A 15,722-nucleotide genomic window follows, 5' to 3' on the forward strand; every position below is an offset into this window, starting at 1 on the left:
ACAGAATTGTATACCTATAAAAAGTTCTTTTTATCTTGTAATTATTTAATGATTATTTTTTCAATGAAATGTAGTTTCAACGGAGTAAAAGAGATTTTAAAAATTATAATTATTATTTATTTAAAAATAATATACATATAATAATATTTTGTAGTTGGTATTGGGTTTTCAATTAAGCAAAAATGTGTTTAACTTGAAAATATTTTTGATTTATATCTAACCAAAATTCAGTATTGATACACTCCCTTGAAAATTATATCCGTGGCACGTGAAAGAGTTGTACCTATCGATGACGGAAACGTTTGTTATTAGGTTATTAGTGTTATTACTATAAAAACTTTATATAATAATATTTCTAAACGCCTAAAAATTACTACATCTTTATTTATTATTATTAACAAAGTGTGACATTGTCATAATATGAAAATTGATGTCTGTATCTTTTTATGACATTTGCCGGGACAATCAAATGTTGTTAATTCCATGCAATTAACTTCAATGTGCACTGCATTTAAATATGTACCTATGCGCGGAAAATTTAAACGAATGGCAAGAAACAATCAAGGTGCTGCGTAAGAAAAATGAGTTGGAACGATTTTTAAAATCACCACAATATATCTATTAATGGGTACGTGAAACAACTGCATTGTGTGAAAAATTATATATATAATATATTATTCCATTATTTTACATAGATATGGCCGTGTCCGGAAAATTGTACGTATGCAATTGGCTGTATCACAGTTCACCGTGAGCCGTTGTATCGGAAACCGATGGCCGTACAGCATTGATACCAAATTCATGTCTAAATAAAACACTTAAAATACGTAATCAAAACCACCGGAATACAAGGGAAAGACAGAATAATTACAAGAGCTTTTTATATACAACGTTTTTAAATTTTCTGTTGAATCATATAAATTTGACTTGATTAGCTTAAACGATCAAATAAATTTGTACCTACTTGATAGAAATAATACTGAAATGTCATTTTGACAATCATATTGATTTCCATAGTAACGCACGTATATATTAATAATTTAGTTGCTAGGATCCCAGACCCCTAGCAACCAATAATAGTGGATTCGATAACGGATTTCTTCCGAAATAACTTTTCATATAAAACCGAATTAACTGAAAATGAATTCAATTCTACTCAAAGATGGCTAAAAGTATTAAAAATGCATTGTCATCGTGTTCTGATATATTCTAAAAGTTTCAAATGTTTAGGCTAGTCGGGAAGTTAGTTAAAAATCGATTGCAAGATTTGTACCGGATAAACAACCACCGGACAAATAAGAATACGACCTAATAAAAACGTTGTAAAAAATAGGGAGGTATCATATCGCAGGTATATATTTATATAAAAAAAATTGAATGATCCAAAAGTAGTTTAGCAAGTAGGTGCTCGTAAGTATCATGTTGTACCTATCAAATATCGACATAATGACATAATAACGACAGCGTTGTCATCACTCATTAGATATTTAACACCAATCAATGTCAAATTAATGTTCTTATTGAATCTAATAGAATTGGCAATTTCTATCTACGCGTCATTTTTTGATCTCAATTCTATACGGCCATCTCTTTCCGGTAGCATCATGATAAACTGTAATATAGAATGTTATTATTGTTTCCATAGCAGCGTAACTATCTAACATGAATATTTTAAACATTTTAAGCTGACTTCTCTTTTAAAGACTAAAAACATTAAGAAATATACTTAAATGAAAATGATACAGGTACAGAATATTGAAAACAGTTATGGACAATTTAAAATCGCATAATATTTAATTTGGAAGTCGAATTACTCAACTTTGTCACGGGTGCACTTGTATTCGTATTCTCAATTATTATTAAATATAGTTAAAGTTAGAAAAGTATAGATTGATTATTATTTATGATTGATTTGAATGACACTCGTGTTTTCAATTAAAAGATGTCGCTGATTAATAAATTGCAGTTCAAAGACAATAAACAACCATAAACATTTACGTGGTTCACTTAAACTTTATCGTAACTTTTTGTATGCAGTAATAATTGATTGATGTGTAATACTATGTACTATCGCGGTCGCATGCCACCTTGCACGCTTTCGACCGACGACTGGAATCTGTTTGGACTAGAAATGAACGCGAGCTTGTCGGTCGTCATTTTTTTGGTTTTGCCGAGTGGGGGGGTACCTATTGTGAACAGGAGGTGGAAAACGCTTTGACGTTGCCAGTGTTAAAGGAAAATTCCTATTAATAATAAGGTATTTAGGTACATACTTAATTTGCAGATGGTGCTGGTTAGTTTTTTTTTAAGTTAGTTTAAAAGTGTGCTATGGGCATGGCCCCCACATCCTGAAACGGACCCCATGGCTAGAATATTTGACAGCCCCCCCTACCTATCGCTAAGGTTATGTAACAATATACAAGCATTTCCCAAATGGTAATGGTAATTCCAAGAGGTAAAATTATTTAGTGATTTTTTCACATGATTATAAATGTTAATATGTTTGAAGTAAAATAGCGCCCAAGCGACTTTTTTTACCATTGGAGCAAATTTTTAATGTGCGTTTATATAGAACCATCACGCCTATCCCCTTCTAAGCCCGGGCCCCCAGGCCAGAGCCCTGTCAGCCCCCCCTCCCCTTGTGGGGCCCATGGCTATGTGTGATCCTACAAAATAGTCAAAACATTTTCAGTCATTCATCCTTATCTGTTTTTAATGAATAATTCTTGAATTCGAATGAATAATAAATCTCAAATATTTTCATCAAATGTTTTCCAGCCACGGAACACACGACGTGTATGTCACCATACTATGGTGACCACCACGTGACCACGTACATTTCCTTTACCTATTCATGACCGATCGATACAATAACGATATCACACGAACAAAGCAAAAAATTGTATCTATGTTCACCAGTAGTGAAGGGTGAATGTAGGCTTTTAAGATCCGACATAAATGGTGAATAATAAACTTTGTCAGTAAAAAGTATTTGTTTTCATTGAACTAAGACTACAATGTATATGGGTTAGTTTTTAAAACTCAATTAAACCCCTTCTAATTCAAGCCATAGTAGTTGTATTATTATAATTATATTATTCTCCTCTTCTCTCTTGTGAGGGTAATATTGGTTATAATGTAAATGTCCACAATGTTTTCTTTTTTTAAATAAATAAATAATAGTCAAAAAATATTCGTTTATTTATAAAATATTAAAAATTCTGCCATTTAATCATGCATGCATACAGGACTTAATGAATTAAAAAACTATATAAATATAATGTGTAATAAACGTAATATTTGTATATATATTTTTTACAAGGCAAATACTGAATAGTAAATACGAAGGTATAAGGAATCTAATATTCTTATCAGTGGGTCTATTCTATGCTTATCGACCGCTAAAGTGATAAAGTGAAAAATATTATCAAACTTAGGGTAGGTTTGTATCAAAATATTAGCACTTATTGTAAAAATTACACGAAGCCGGTTTTTATTGTTGCAATAAGTGCTATATTTTAACAGCACCTATCTTGCTGCTGTTAAAATATCGCATTTATTGCAACAATAAAAACCGGCTTCGTGTAATTGTTACAATAAGTGCTAATATTTTGATACAAACCTACCCTAAGTTTGATACTATTTATCAATTTAGTGTTCGATAAGTATAGAATAGACCCACTGGTCAATTATTTTCGGCGTTTTTGTATGGCACACTTTAATTAAAATATTACATAATTTAATTTATTACGTAATAAGACTATCGTCACCTCAATTAAATGACTTCGATTTAGTAATTGTTGGTAAACTAACCTACAAACATTTTGTACAGCGCAAGACTGCGGATTGAACGGAGGTAAATGAGTGTTGCCAACTATCGTTAACAAAAAATGCCAGACGGGATATGAAAACAAGCTATTTGGCGGGAAAAAACGCTAGATTTTGTGAAAATAAAATTTACATCATTTATAAAATAAAATAAAATTTATAAAATAAAGCTAATTTAAGTCAAAACCTTTGCATTCGCGTATCTAAAAAAATGTAAATATCGAAAAATTTCGATACGTGTAAAAACCAAACATTTAACAGAAAAATATTTCAAAATTTACAACAAATACCTATATTGTGTCTACAGCATTCAAGTTTCGTTTCATGTTTGAAGACGAGAGCTTCTTTATTGTAGGGCAGACATAGAGAATTAAAGAACTTACCTTTTAGATAAATAATAATGTTAAATTATTATTTTATATATGCGGAGATTCGGAATAATACACGAAAACATTAACTAACGCATGAAATTGTTTCACCGTATTTTATTTCCCACTAAAATAGTTACCGACCTGTATCTGATAGTCACGAGCGTGAAAATAAAAATAAACTGACTATCTAGCGTTTTTTTCAACACATTTAAAGCTGTTGGAGGCATCAAAATCCCAGCTATGCCACGCTAGATGCCCATAGAAAAATGGTAGATCTGGCAAGAAAAATGCTATATTGGCATCGCTTATAACAAGCGAAAAGAATACCGATATGTGTAATAAATGTTATAATATGTTTTATACCAGTGGGTATATTCTATCCTTATCAACCGCTAAAGTGATAAAATGATAAATATTATAAAACTTAGGGTAGGTTTGTATCAAAGTATTAGCAATTATTGTAACAATAACAATACGATGTTTGTAATTGTTACAATAAGTGCTAATACTTTGATATAAAACTACCCTAAGTTTGATAATATTTATCACAGTATCACTTTAGCGGTCGATAAGTATAGAATAGACCCACTGCAGTAGATAATAACGTCAAGTAAAATGCATCATTTATTAAATTTAGTATGGCGCAATCATGTTCAATTTATTTAAAATATTATTTTGTTTCCAAAAATGTCTGAATTTTCTTTTTTCCAACCAATTTGTAGTGTTGGTTATATTAACATCATACAAATATTTGTTACTATTATAGACCGATAATAGTGTCATAGTATGCTGTTGTTTCTGAAGACAAAATTTAATTACGGATGGAATACTAAACCGATTTGCACTATTATTTGTAACAATTGCTTCGTATTATGTTTACGGATCTCTCGTATTTTAAATATTGTTACACGCCAAGACAAACGTTAAAGAATTGTTATGTATCAGTATAGTGCATTATATTTTAATCGGATTTTTTATTAATTTTTCTAAACCAAGGCAATATATCCCAAATGAGTTTAGTTGAATAATTACAAGATAAAAAGAACTTTGTATTTAATATAACGTTTTTAAATTCTGTTGAACCATATAAACTTGACTTGACTAACTTAAAGGATCAAAAAAATTTGTACTTGACATGTCACATTGATTTCCATAGTAACGCACGTATATATTAATAATTTAGTTGCTAGGACCCCAGACCCCTAGCAATCAGTAATAGTGTCGAAATAACTTTTCATACAAAACAGAATAAACTGAAAATAAATTCAATTCTACATAAAGATGGCTAAACGTATTAAAAAATGCATTGGCATCGTGTTCTGATATATTCTAAAAGTTTCAAATGTCTAGCTAGTCGGGAAGTTAGTTAAAATCGATTGCAAGATTTGTACCGGATAAACAACCACCGGACAAATAAGAATACGACCTAATAAAAACGTTGTAAAAAATAGGGAGGTATCATATCGCAGGTATATATTTATATTAAAAAAAATAAGAATACGAGCTAAGAAAAACGTTGTAATAAAAATAACGTAGACAGGGTACCATCATTACCTATGTACCTATAAATGTCGAAATTATTAAAATTAGTATTCAAAATTTATTTACTCTTCTGTAAAGTTGCAAATTGTTACCTACGCGCCCTTATGGATGAGTATACTCATTGCCCACTGAAGAAGAAAGCTGATACATTAAACGACTGGTCCAACTTTTTGACCCTCCCGTTATCTATGGATGAGCTGTCATTGCCTGGCATTCTCTATAGAGTACTCATACTGACGCATCAGTCGTGTTGAGTATTCTTCCTACCTTTTCAGGGCTTATTTACACTACAGCGCTCGAAATGGAAAAATTTACGAACCGGAGCGCTTGATAATTTTACGAAAATATTAACGCTGTTACTTATCTAATTCTATACATATATGTATTTAAAAAAACGATTGTGTTAGATTTTTTTATAATATGACATATCTAGCTCAGACGGTCAAATTAATATTTACACGAGACGGAGCGATAATTTTGGGGATTGTATGAACCGGAACGGCGCTCCGGCACGTTCCGGTCCATTTCGAGCCCTGCACAAGAAGCGTGAAAAGTATAATAAGAGAATGTGAAGATCAATTTTTCAAACGTATGACTTACTTGATTTCAGTTTCATTCATTACAAGCCATTCTATTTTCAGAAAACATATTCCTACACTATTCAGAATAATATATGAATAGGTACACTGCTAATAAAAATATGAGTATTAAAATGCTATTACAAATCGATATTTCCAGCTGCCTTGACACAGGGAACGGTTTGATTAGGATAGATGAGTTAAATGATAAATAATACACTAGCATTAAATACACTTTCTACAAAAAATGTAATGCATAGATCAATGGTAGCCGTACTGATAAGCAAGAAGATGGTATTACGTTTCATAGGTAAGTTGATACATGTTCGTGACAATTTATTTGTATATTATTATTTATTTTAATATCAGTGACCTAGTGTTTCTTTCAAATAACTTAAAGTATGGATATCTTTACCTAACGGTTGCATTTTGACCGCTTAAAAATACTATATAACGTAAAAAAATAGAAAATTATATTTTAATTCTGAGCGTCTAGTGCGAGCACTTTGGGCGAGCACTAGCGAAATGGTCTATGGTCTCGAACATTTGTAGGCGAATGCGTTCGCTCGCCCACAAACCAAACGCTCGGCACGTAGCTTCATTTAGCAATGCAACGGGTGGCGTCTAGATGTATCTATAGTCTATGAATGCTACATATTTTTTGGAAATCGATATTATCACCGGTTTTTGTGTGAAGGACTAGTCTGACTTTGACAGCTGATGAATAACAGGAATGTATATTATTTATAAATAACACTGATAGTTAATATATTTGATTTGAGAATTTTTCATAATTCAATTTGAAACGAGAAAGGGCGAATCAATATGTCAAGCAATCTGGGATCAAATTTTGACAGCTGAAAAGTGGACCACTCGTTGCTTGTGCAAAAAGTTATGCTCAGGCTTTATTAATCTAAAGATGGTGGTGGTATATTCAATTTATAGCATCAATGAATTTATTAAAATTTGAATACAGTGGCGTATAAGTCGCGCTCAATTTTCACGTGTTCATCATATTATTTAAAATTTTTAATGTATACTTTTCTGCAACATCTTTTTGGCTATGCTTCTAGGGTCTGCTGTCTACTAAATGGGAGGAGTTTGTTAGTTTATAATGGAAGTGCGGTTTAAAATGTGCAGAGCATGTTAGTTCACAGTTTTAACACGTAGCCAAGAAGATGTTGCTGATGAGTAGTTGTAGTATTTATGTGTCTAGTCTTAGGGATAATAATTGACGTTGTCTAGAGTGTTTGTTTAGACAATATGGTGCAACGCAGCGTTGCCAGACGCCCTGATTGTTGCGGGACGAAAGATACACTGTCCCGCGCGGAACAGCTACATTCACGATTATTCAACAAATAAAAATAAAACGTGTTTAGGTTAGGTTAGGTAAAACAAAAGAACGCGATGAATGCAGCATGTGATGCACACGTGTTTTACACACTAATTTCATTTATTTTAAGAATACCAACATGCAATTGCTATATACCGAACCGGTCTTTTCTCAGATGAATTTAAAATAGTCAGATGCAAGAAACACTAAGATATTCTATTGGGTTGATAAAATCAGAATTACCTACTTACTTGTTCAATTCAACACGATATACTCATGTGCTGAATTTCACCAATACATGAAGCAGCAGAAAGAAATTCTTCAGGAAGTAAAATCTTCAGCCAAGTACAAATAGGCGAGTGTCGGAAAAAAGTGTTATATTATTATTTTGAGAGTTAAAGAGTTTTGAAGTTTGTGTTGTCATTTATGATTGATATTATAGAAATAAACATTAGAAATATTGAACTGTGTGTTTTCTAGATTGTCCCGCTTTTTACTCGTAAATCCCGATTTTTTTAATTTCACATTAGGTCTCTCAGCCAGAGTTGGTGCGACACAGATACGAACGATTGTGTATATTGGTGAATTTCTGAAGAATACAGATTCTTTTTTTGAATGCGTCTGTGTGAGTATTCGGCCGCCTCAACTCTGGTTGTGCGATCTATAAAAATCCCGATTTGGTAAAATAATTATCTGGGAACAGTGTTGTCACAATAGCAAATTGGACTATTATTTTCAAAGTCAAGAAACAATTTTTTGATCCTGATTTCAATCGAATTACCAAAAATATCAAACCCGGCTCTGTTTGATAATTAAATAAGGTTGATTGCAAAGTTGTTTATATTCATCAGCTATCATTTTTTAAATATGTTACGATTAATTTCATACAAGATGTACTGTTAATTTTAATGACGTTAGGACTTTCTTTCATGGAGACTCTAAAATTCGACGAACTGGTTTCTGATGGAACTCATAAACTAACCAATGACTGATGACTCTCACACGGCGCTACTGTAACCCACTTGAAATAATAATCTCATAACCTCAAACTGTCAAAATATAAATAAAATATTATAATACATATTACAGCGCTCGAAATGGAAAAGTTTACGAACCGGAGCGCTTGACAATTTTCTGAAGATATTAATATAGTTAACAAATTGTATGTGTATTTTATATATTTTATATTTATTTTATATTTTTTGTTATACCTATGGCATATCTAGCTCAGACGGTCAAATTATTTTTTTCCACGAGACGGAGCGATAACTTTACCGATTTCACGAACCAGAACGGCGCTCCGGTGCGCTCCAGTCCATTTCGAGCCCTGTACATATATAAAATATAAACGGGAATATTGTGGCAGCCTGTAATTACACAGGCAGTGTTGCCGACCGGCAGGGGGGTATTTCTCAACTTCAGCCACAAATTTTAAATTAAAAATCGGTTCGCCCATCTTTAACTTTTGCCGTCTTGACTTGTTATTGCTAAGTTCAGTTCAGTGCTACTTATTTTGGTAAGAAAATATGATTTTTCATCGAATCTACTGATATTGGCACTACTGTTTTATTTTATATGGGATTGGAATCTGAGAGACTGGGAGACTAGCATATTGTGTCTCTTCAGTTTAGTCGTAAACGTTTTGAAACTGAGAGATTCCAGTCTTGCCGTGAGCGAGCCTCCATTGAAATACATTAGCTAGATACTGGCTGGAATTTTTGTTTCAGCCTAGTCTTTTTTGAGTATTCAGGCATTAGGGATATTTAAAGTCGTTATTTTTTATTTAAATATAAACTTTTACGAACCGGAGCGCCCGATACTTTTCCAAAAACAAGTATTAAAAGTATATTAGATTAAAAATTTATTTTATTCGAAATAATACAATTAAATTTGGTATTATTCTCTTTTCGTATTTATAGATTTCTGGGTTTTACAGTATAAGTATAAGGTTATAAGTATATATATAAATGGATATTATGTATATATATTATATGTAATACTGTATAGCTCACAAATAATGAGGTTCTGGGCAAAAAAATGATGTAAATCTCAAAATATTCATTATCGTTTACTAAGTATTAATTCCCATCCCGGTAATATTTTTTAATATCGGTTAGAGATTAATATTTTCTATCCCGATCCAGTGTTTGTTAAAAAAAATTGAAATACACGTAATAAATTTAATTTTTGAAATAAAAAATAAGAACTCACTGATTATTAAACAAAATTTCACAATTGTATTTATTTCGATAGCCATTTCGGTTGTGACACCATTGCTAAAACCATGTGAATAAACGGTTTGTTTTGCGTATACGTGTTAACAGTGGTGATTTTAGATATGACCAAGTCTGAGGCGCTGACAGATTTGGAGACTAGTCAGGATTTTTCATAATTTGATTAATTTTGAAAAATGCACACAACGAAATTTACGATATCCATATTGGTACCGTTCGGTTATGAGAAATACAGCGGAAACACATTTTTAAAATAGCCGATATACTGGATTATTTGTTAGGTTAACCTAACCAAACCTAACCTAACCTAACCTAACCCAACCTAACCTAACCTAAATTAATTCCAAACTAACAAATAATCCAGTATATCGGGTATTTTCAAAATGTGTTTTCCGCTGTATTCCTCATAACCGAACAGTACCAAAAAATATCCAATTAATAAAAAACACATCACACTTTCTTTCACGTTTCTTTTTTATGATTTAACTAACAGGTAAACGTGTATTATGTATTATATTTTGTATTGTGAGATAATCTCAAGAAATCATATATTTTTTAATCGACGAATATTTTTTGATTGTATTTAAGATACCACAATATTATTGTGAGTATTAATGACGAAGTGGAATAATGTAGATTTTTAAAATGAAAATTTCAGGTAAAAAATATAAGTATATTAATGAATGAAAACTGAGTTAAAATACATTTTTCATATATTATCTGTTTTGTGAATCCATCTATATTCTTTAAGGTAGGTATAATATTAATAATTAATATTATTCCCGAAATTCCGGGATTATATTTCGGCTTCAACAAATCGAGCGGCAACAGTGTTTATACCTCTTATTAATATCTTATTATAATACACAGACAGGTAACAAAAATTGTGTTCATTTTACCAAATTGGCAGTTTTGTTTTCAAAACCGGTGTTCGAAGTTTTTCCTCCAAAACCTGTAATTTTACGATGTTCAAAAATGTGCGCAGAAACTTTGCAGGTATCGTATTATTATTTAGATTATTTACCATACCTACTCCATACACGGCGTAAACTATTTACAAAAAAGTTGTTTCGGTATAATTATAATATCGTCTCTGTTCTGGCAGAACACACTAACTGGAGAATACTAGTTTTGAGTAATTTAACTTTGAAGATGTTAAAGTGTTTGAAATGGTCTATCATGTGAGTTTATTAAGTAATCGTAAAAAGGATGACTTTAAAATAAAGACTGTTTATTTATTAAGAAGGTTTCCAGACGGTAAAGTTTGAAATAAGGAACATTTTGGTTAACTCAATATGTAATTTTTTCGAATTAGTGTCTTCTGCCAGAACAGTGACGATATTATCTTTGAAATCGAGAGCATCCGTTGTTTGTTCTCCCAAGGTGCAGAACTAACGTGCCACTAGCAATGCTAATTGGGAAAGTAATAACTATATTCAATCAAGGCGGCTCTCGTGGTGAAGTTGTTAAGGCGCTCGCCTTCCACCCGAGAGTTCCTGGGTTCGATTCCCGGTCGTGACTAAAACATCTATGTGTTTTTCTCAAAGCCTGGGTGTTTGTGATTGTTCAAAATTACTAACAACAACCACCTTGTACGAAAACGCAAGGACATGGTTATTAATAATTCTAAAAAAAAAAAAAAATATTGATATATTTCACTTACCTGAGGTAAGTTTAGGTGGAAGTTATTTTATAAATTTTTAAGATAGGTTCTACTAATTTCACTCGGTGTGCTTCCATGTACTCTTATTTTACAACGTTTTTATTAGGTCGTATTCTTATTTGTCCGGTGGTTGTTTATCCAGTACAAATCTTACAATCGATTTTTAACTAACTTCCCGACTAGCTAGACATTTGAAACCTTTAGAATTTATCAGAACACGATGCCAATGCATTTTTTTAATACTTTTAGCCATCTTTAAGTAGAATTGAATTCATTTTCAGTTAATTCTGTTTTGTACGAAAAGTTATTTCGGAAGAAATCCGTAATCCAATCCACCATAAATGGTTGCTAGGGGTCTGGGGTCCTAGCAACCAAATTATTAATATATACGTGCGTTACTATGGAAATCAATATGAAATGTCAAAATGACATTTCAGTATTATTTCTATCAAGTAGGTACAAATTTTTTTGATCGTTTAAGCTAGTCAAGTTAAGTGTATATGATTCACCAGAAAATTTAAAAACGTTGTAAGTATATAAAAAGTTCTTTTTATCATGTAAGTATTTATTAATTACATATCACCCTGTATTTTTATTTCAATATTGTTAGCACTTAGTATAATGAATGCATTGCATTAATAATTTTCCATATAATGTTATGTCCATAAAATATATACATTTGAATTAGAATAATTATTATTGATTGCAATTTCATTATAGTTGAGTACCTACGTAGTATAATCACGTGTCCGGAAATTTGTACGTATGCAGTTCGCCGTATCATACTTCACCGTGAAATGTTGTATCGGAAATATATCGCACCTCGAGTGTAAAACCAAGACATGTGCAAATTTTTCAATTTCAAATTTAAATGCGAAACAACTGCAAACGTCGTGAACTTGATAATGTAAAAGTGAAGTAACTGGAAGAACATGTAATAATATAATGTAAGTATAAACCAAATATTATGGTTTTTTAGAAACTCTTAAGAAAAGAAGACTTCAAACCCTAATATCTCCAAAATATGTCTTTTGCACATGTCTTGGTTTTACACTCGCGGTGCGAATGATCGTATAACATCGTCCTACCTCTTAAAACACGGTTCTTGTCGGTTTAAAGGAAGCCAGTGGCAAAGAATTTTTTAAAATAGGCGATATACTGGAGTATTTGTTAGGTTAGGTTTCAAATCTTGATTTCATGAATTTTGCCAAAATCGGCAATGAAAATTGAATTAATGTTCATATTATAGGATAGTAAACGGTCATCTCGTTCCAATAGATAGCTCACGGTGAACTGTGCTACGGTGAAATGCTTTACATATAATTTACACGTCACCGTATAATTATTATTCATTGTGTATTTAGTGGAGTCCGACATACTGCATTTTTAGTGTACGCAATTTTGAAAACGAATCACTAGTAGGTACACATAGTATTTATAATACTAAACAAAATTTGATATCTTAAGTAAATATTATTTATTCAGTTGAAAATATTAGAAAACTATAATAATTCGTCCTTTTTAATAATTATTATTGATCATTTACATTAAACTTATGTTTTAGTTTATTTTTTTATTACAAATATTATGAAATAGAAAATATTTTTATTTTTAACTTAATCTTCTTCTTCGTTCATAGTATGGACACCTGGCGACATCTTCAACAATCCCTGTCGGTCAGCAGTCACCTTGTAGTTTCCCGGACCATAACCAGCACCCGTAGTTCAGCCGTGTACATCCTGTGAATGGCATTTAGCAGCTTTCTATGACGCTGGAATCCGGTTGGCTTAAAAAATTGCTGGCTAGGTTGTCTCTCATTAGGTATCCGTATCACGTAGCCGAACCAGGCCCAATGTCGAATCTTCACATAGATTTTAGTCTCTTATCTCCTCATAGCTTTTAAGAGGGTAGGTACACAAGGTAAACACAAAAATTTGCAAGCTTTCGGAACAGTTGTTTTCATATACATGAATAATCCAATACATTATGATTTTTTCAAAAGATATTATATACCTAAATTTTAATTACTTTCATACAGGGCTCGAAATGGACCGGAGCGCACCGGAGCTCCGTTCCGGTTCCTAAGATCCCCAAGATTATCATCATCTCGTGTAAAAAATAATGTGACCGTCTGAGCTAATAATGCCATACAACAAAACCTAACATACTTATGCGCTCCAGTTCGTAAAGAATTCCATTTCATGTGCTGTATTCATTTGAATAAGTATGAAGTTTTTATATACTTATTGTGTTATCTACAATTTATTTTATAATCCAACGCATACAAAACATCAAAATTTTGAATCGAAATATCGAAGAATAAATAAAAGCAATAATCGTCTGATTTTTGTATCTACAATTTCGTAATGGTATTTTACTATTGAAACGGTACTTTACTTTTGAAATATAATCGCTAAAACACAAATTATTGCCGGGACGGGACTATTTCGATTTCTCAAATAGACTTTTCAATTGTTAATTGAAAAGTCTATTTGAACAATCGCCTGGTATGAGAAAGATTGGGTACACCCACCCAGTGGGTGGGTGTACAATTTTTTGAAGTTATAAAACGTTTTGCGTTTGGAAAAACAGATCAAAGTGTAAAACCAGCGGCGCTCCAATAAGAGGCCTTTACCTTACTGTGTCATTTAACAAGATAATTAAAATAGTAATATTAAATAATATTAATAATAACGGAATGAAGCAATAAAATAATTTTAAACCAGCGGAGATCCAATAAACGGCCCTTATTCTGAGGTGTAATTTAACTAAAATGGTAATAGTAAATAATATAATAACTACGGAATGAAGCAACAAGCAAGCAACAACAACAAAAATTATGTTAACGCGCGTGTTTGAACATGTACCTAACCGATTTTTTTAATTTTTTTTTAACGGTACATGTTCAAACACGCGCGTCAATATCATTTTACTCCCTACTTTAATTATAGTTTGTCAATTTATGGCTACGGCCGTATGTTGTAGCTTAACCACTGGGGAATGACAAAAGAAATGGCGTATTTCAAAAAAACACTACCTTATTCTTAGGTCAATAATTATTATAAAGCAATCATTATTCATATGATGTTTATCACACTTTAATGGTCAAAGACATAGCTTATAATAAGTATCTTTTGAATCATATTCAAATGTGTTAATCTTGCCGATTTTTTGAATAATAAAATGCCTAATTCTTGTCAAATTTGGGATCACAGACATTATCAATATAATTTTTTTATCGTGAATATTTTACAAAAATTATCTCGTAATAAATTATAATAATGGTTTTATAAATGCGTTTAAAAATTAATAAATGTAAGAAATCTTAACACCACTGCACAGTTATGTACCGAAATATGACTATATTCTAAAACATTAGAGCGAGAGGTTTAAAAGAATACTATTTTATGTAACAAAAATACTTTATGCAGTCATCAAATGTTTAAAATAAATATGAAGGATAATAAGGCTTCAAAATTATATAAATAGACTAGCTGACCCGGCAAACGTTGTTCTGCCATATAAATTATTTCTAGTGAATATTTTGGTTGTTAAATAAAAAATAACGAATGTATCGTAAGTGTGTGGGGATGGGATATATGACAGAAAGAGGAATAGAGCGCTGTAGACGATGACCGCCGATAAAAACAAAAAAACATCAACCATTCATTTTCTCAATTCAAAATGAGTAATGATGTTCATAATGAATGAATTACCTGTGACAGGATCTCGTTGTTTAATGTTTATGCAATATCCGTCTTGCCCCTTCCAGAAAATTAGCGGATATTGGAGAGCGTCGTATGAACGGTGTGTGTCAGTGATGAACTCCAGATTATTGTTTCTTCTTCGAATCACGATTTCTCGCGTCGATGTGCGGTCGCCAACCATGATTCCAGCAATGTCGTCAACAACAGGCGCATTGAATCGACGCACGTGCTCTCCAGCTGGTGTTTTATCAGGATTGATGACAATAGCGTGATTGTCACTTTGCAATTCGTGCATGTGTGCTTTGAAGAATTTCAATAATTCATTGTGCTCATTCAACAGGGCGTCCAGTTCGCCGACGATGCGCCTGGCATTAGGCAAATTGAGGCTATTGTAGCCGCAACGTGCATCCACATGATTTATGTCCTCACCGCCCATGAAGTAGATTTGTAAAAAAATATGTGGTTC

The 15,722-nt window shown here is 31.9% G+C and overlaps 1 protein-coding gene across 4 annotated transcripts in view; it reads right to left on the reverse strand.

The window, feature by feature from the left end:
• The window catches only part of LOC147080047 (peptide transporter family 1), a 72,807-nt gene extending 70,685 nt beyond the window's left edge, over positions 1 to 2,122 (reverse strand). The window contains exon 1 of one of the 4 annotated variants that reach the window (XM_085947802.1): positions 1,986 to 2,122. The gene's annotated coding sequence lies outside the window, so the exon portion shown is untranslated. The remainder of the gene's footprint in view (positions 1 to 1,985) is intronic. The other 3 variants (XM_085947818.1, XM_085947809.1, XM_085947826.1) reach the window with 3 other exon arrangements.
• Positions 2,123 to 15,722: the final 13,600 nt, after the last annotated feature.

The sequence above is a fragment of the Rhyacophila brunnea genome, unplaced genomic scaffold, assembly GCF_057557595.1.
Source record: "Rhyacophila brunnea isolate RB1 unplaced genomic scaffold, BYU_Rbru_1.0 scaffold_1, whole genome shotgun sequence".
NCBI lineage: Eukaryota > Metazoa > Arthropoda > Insecta > Trichoptera > Rhyacophilidae > Rhyacophila > Rhyacophila brunnea.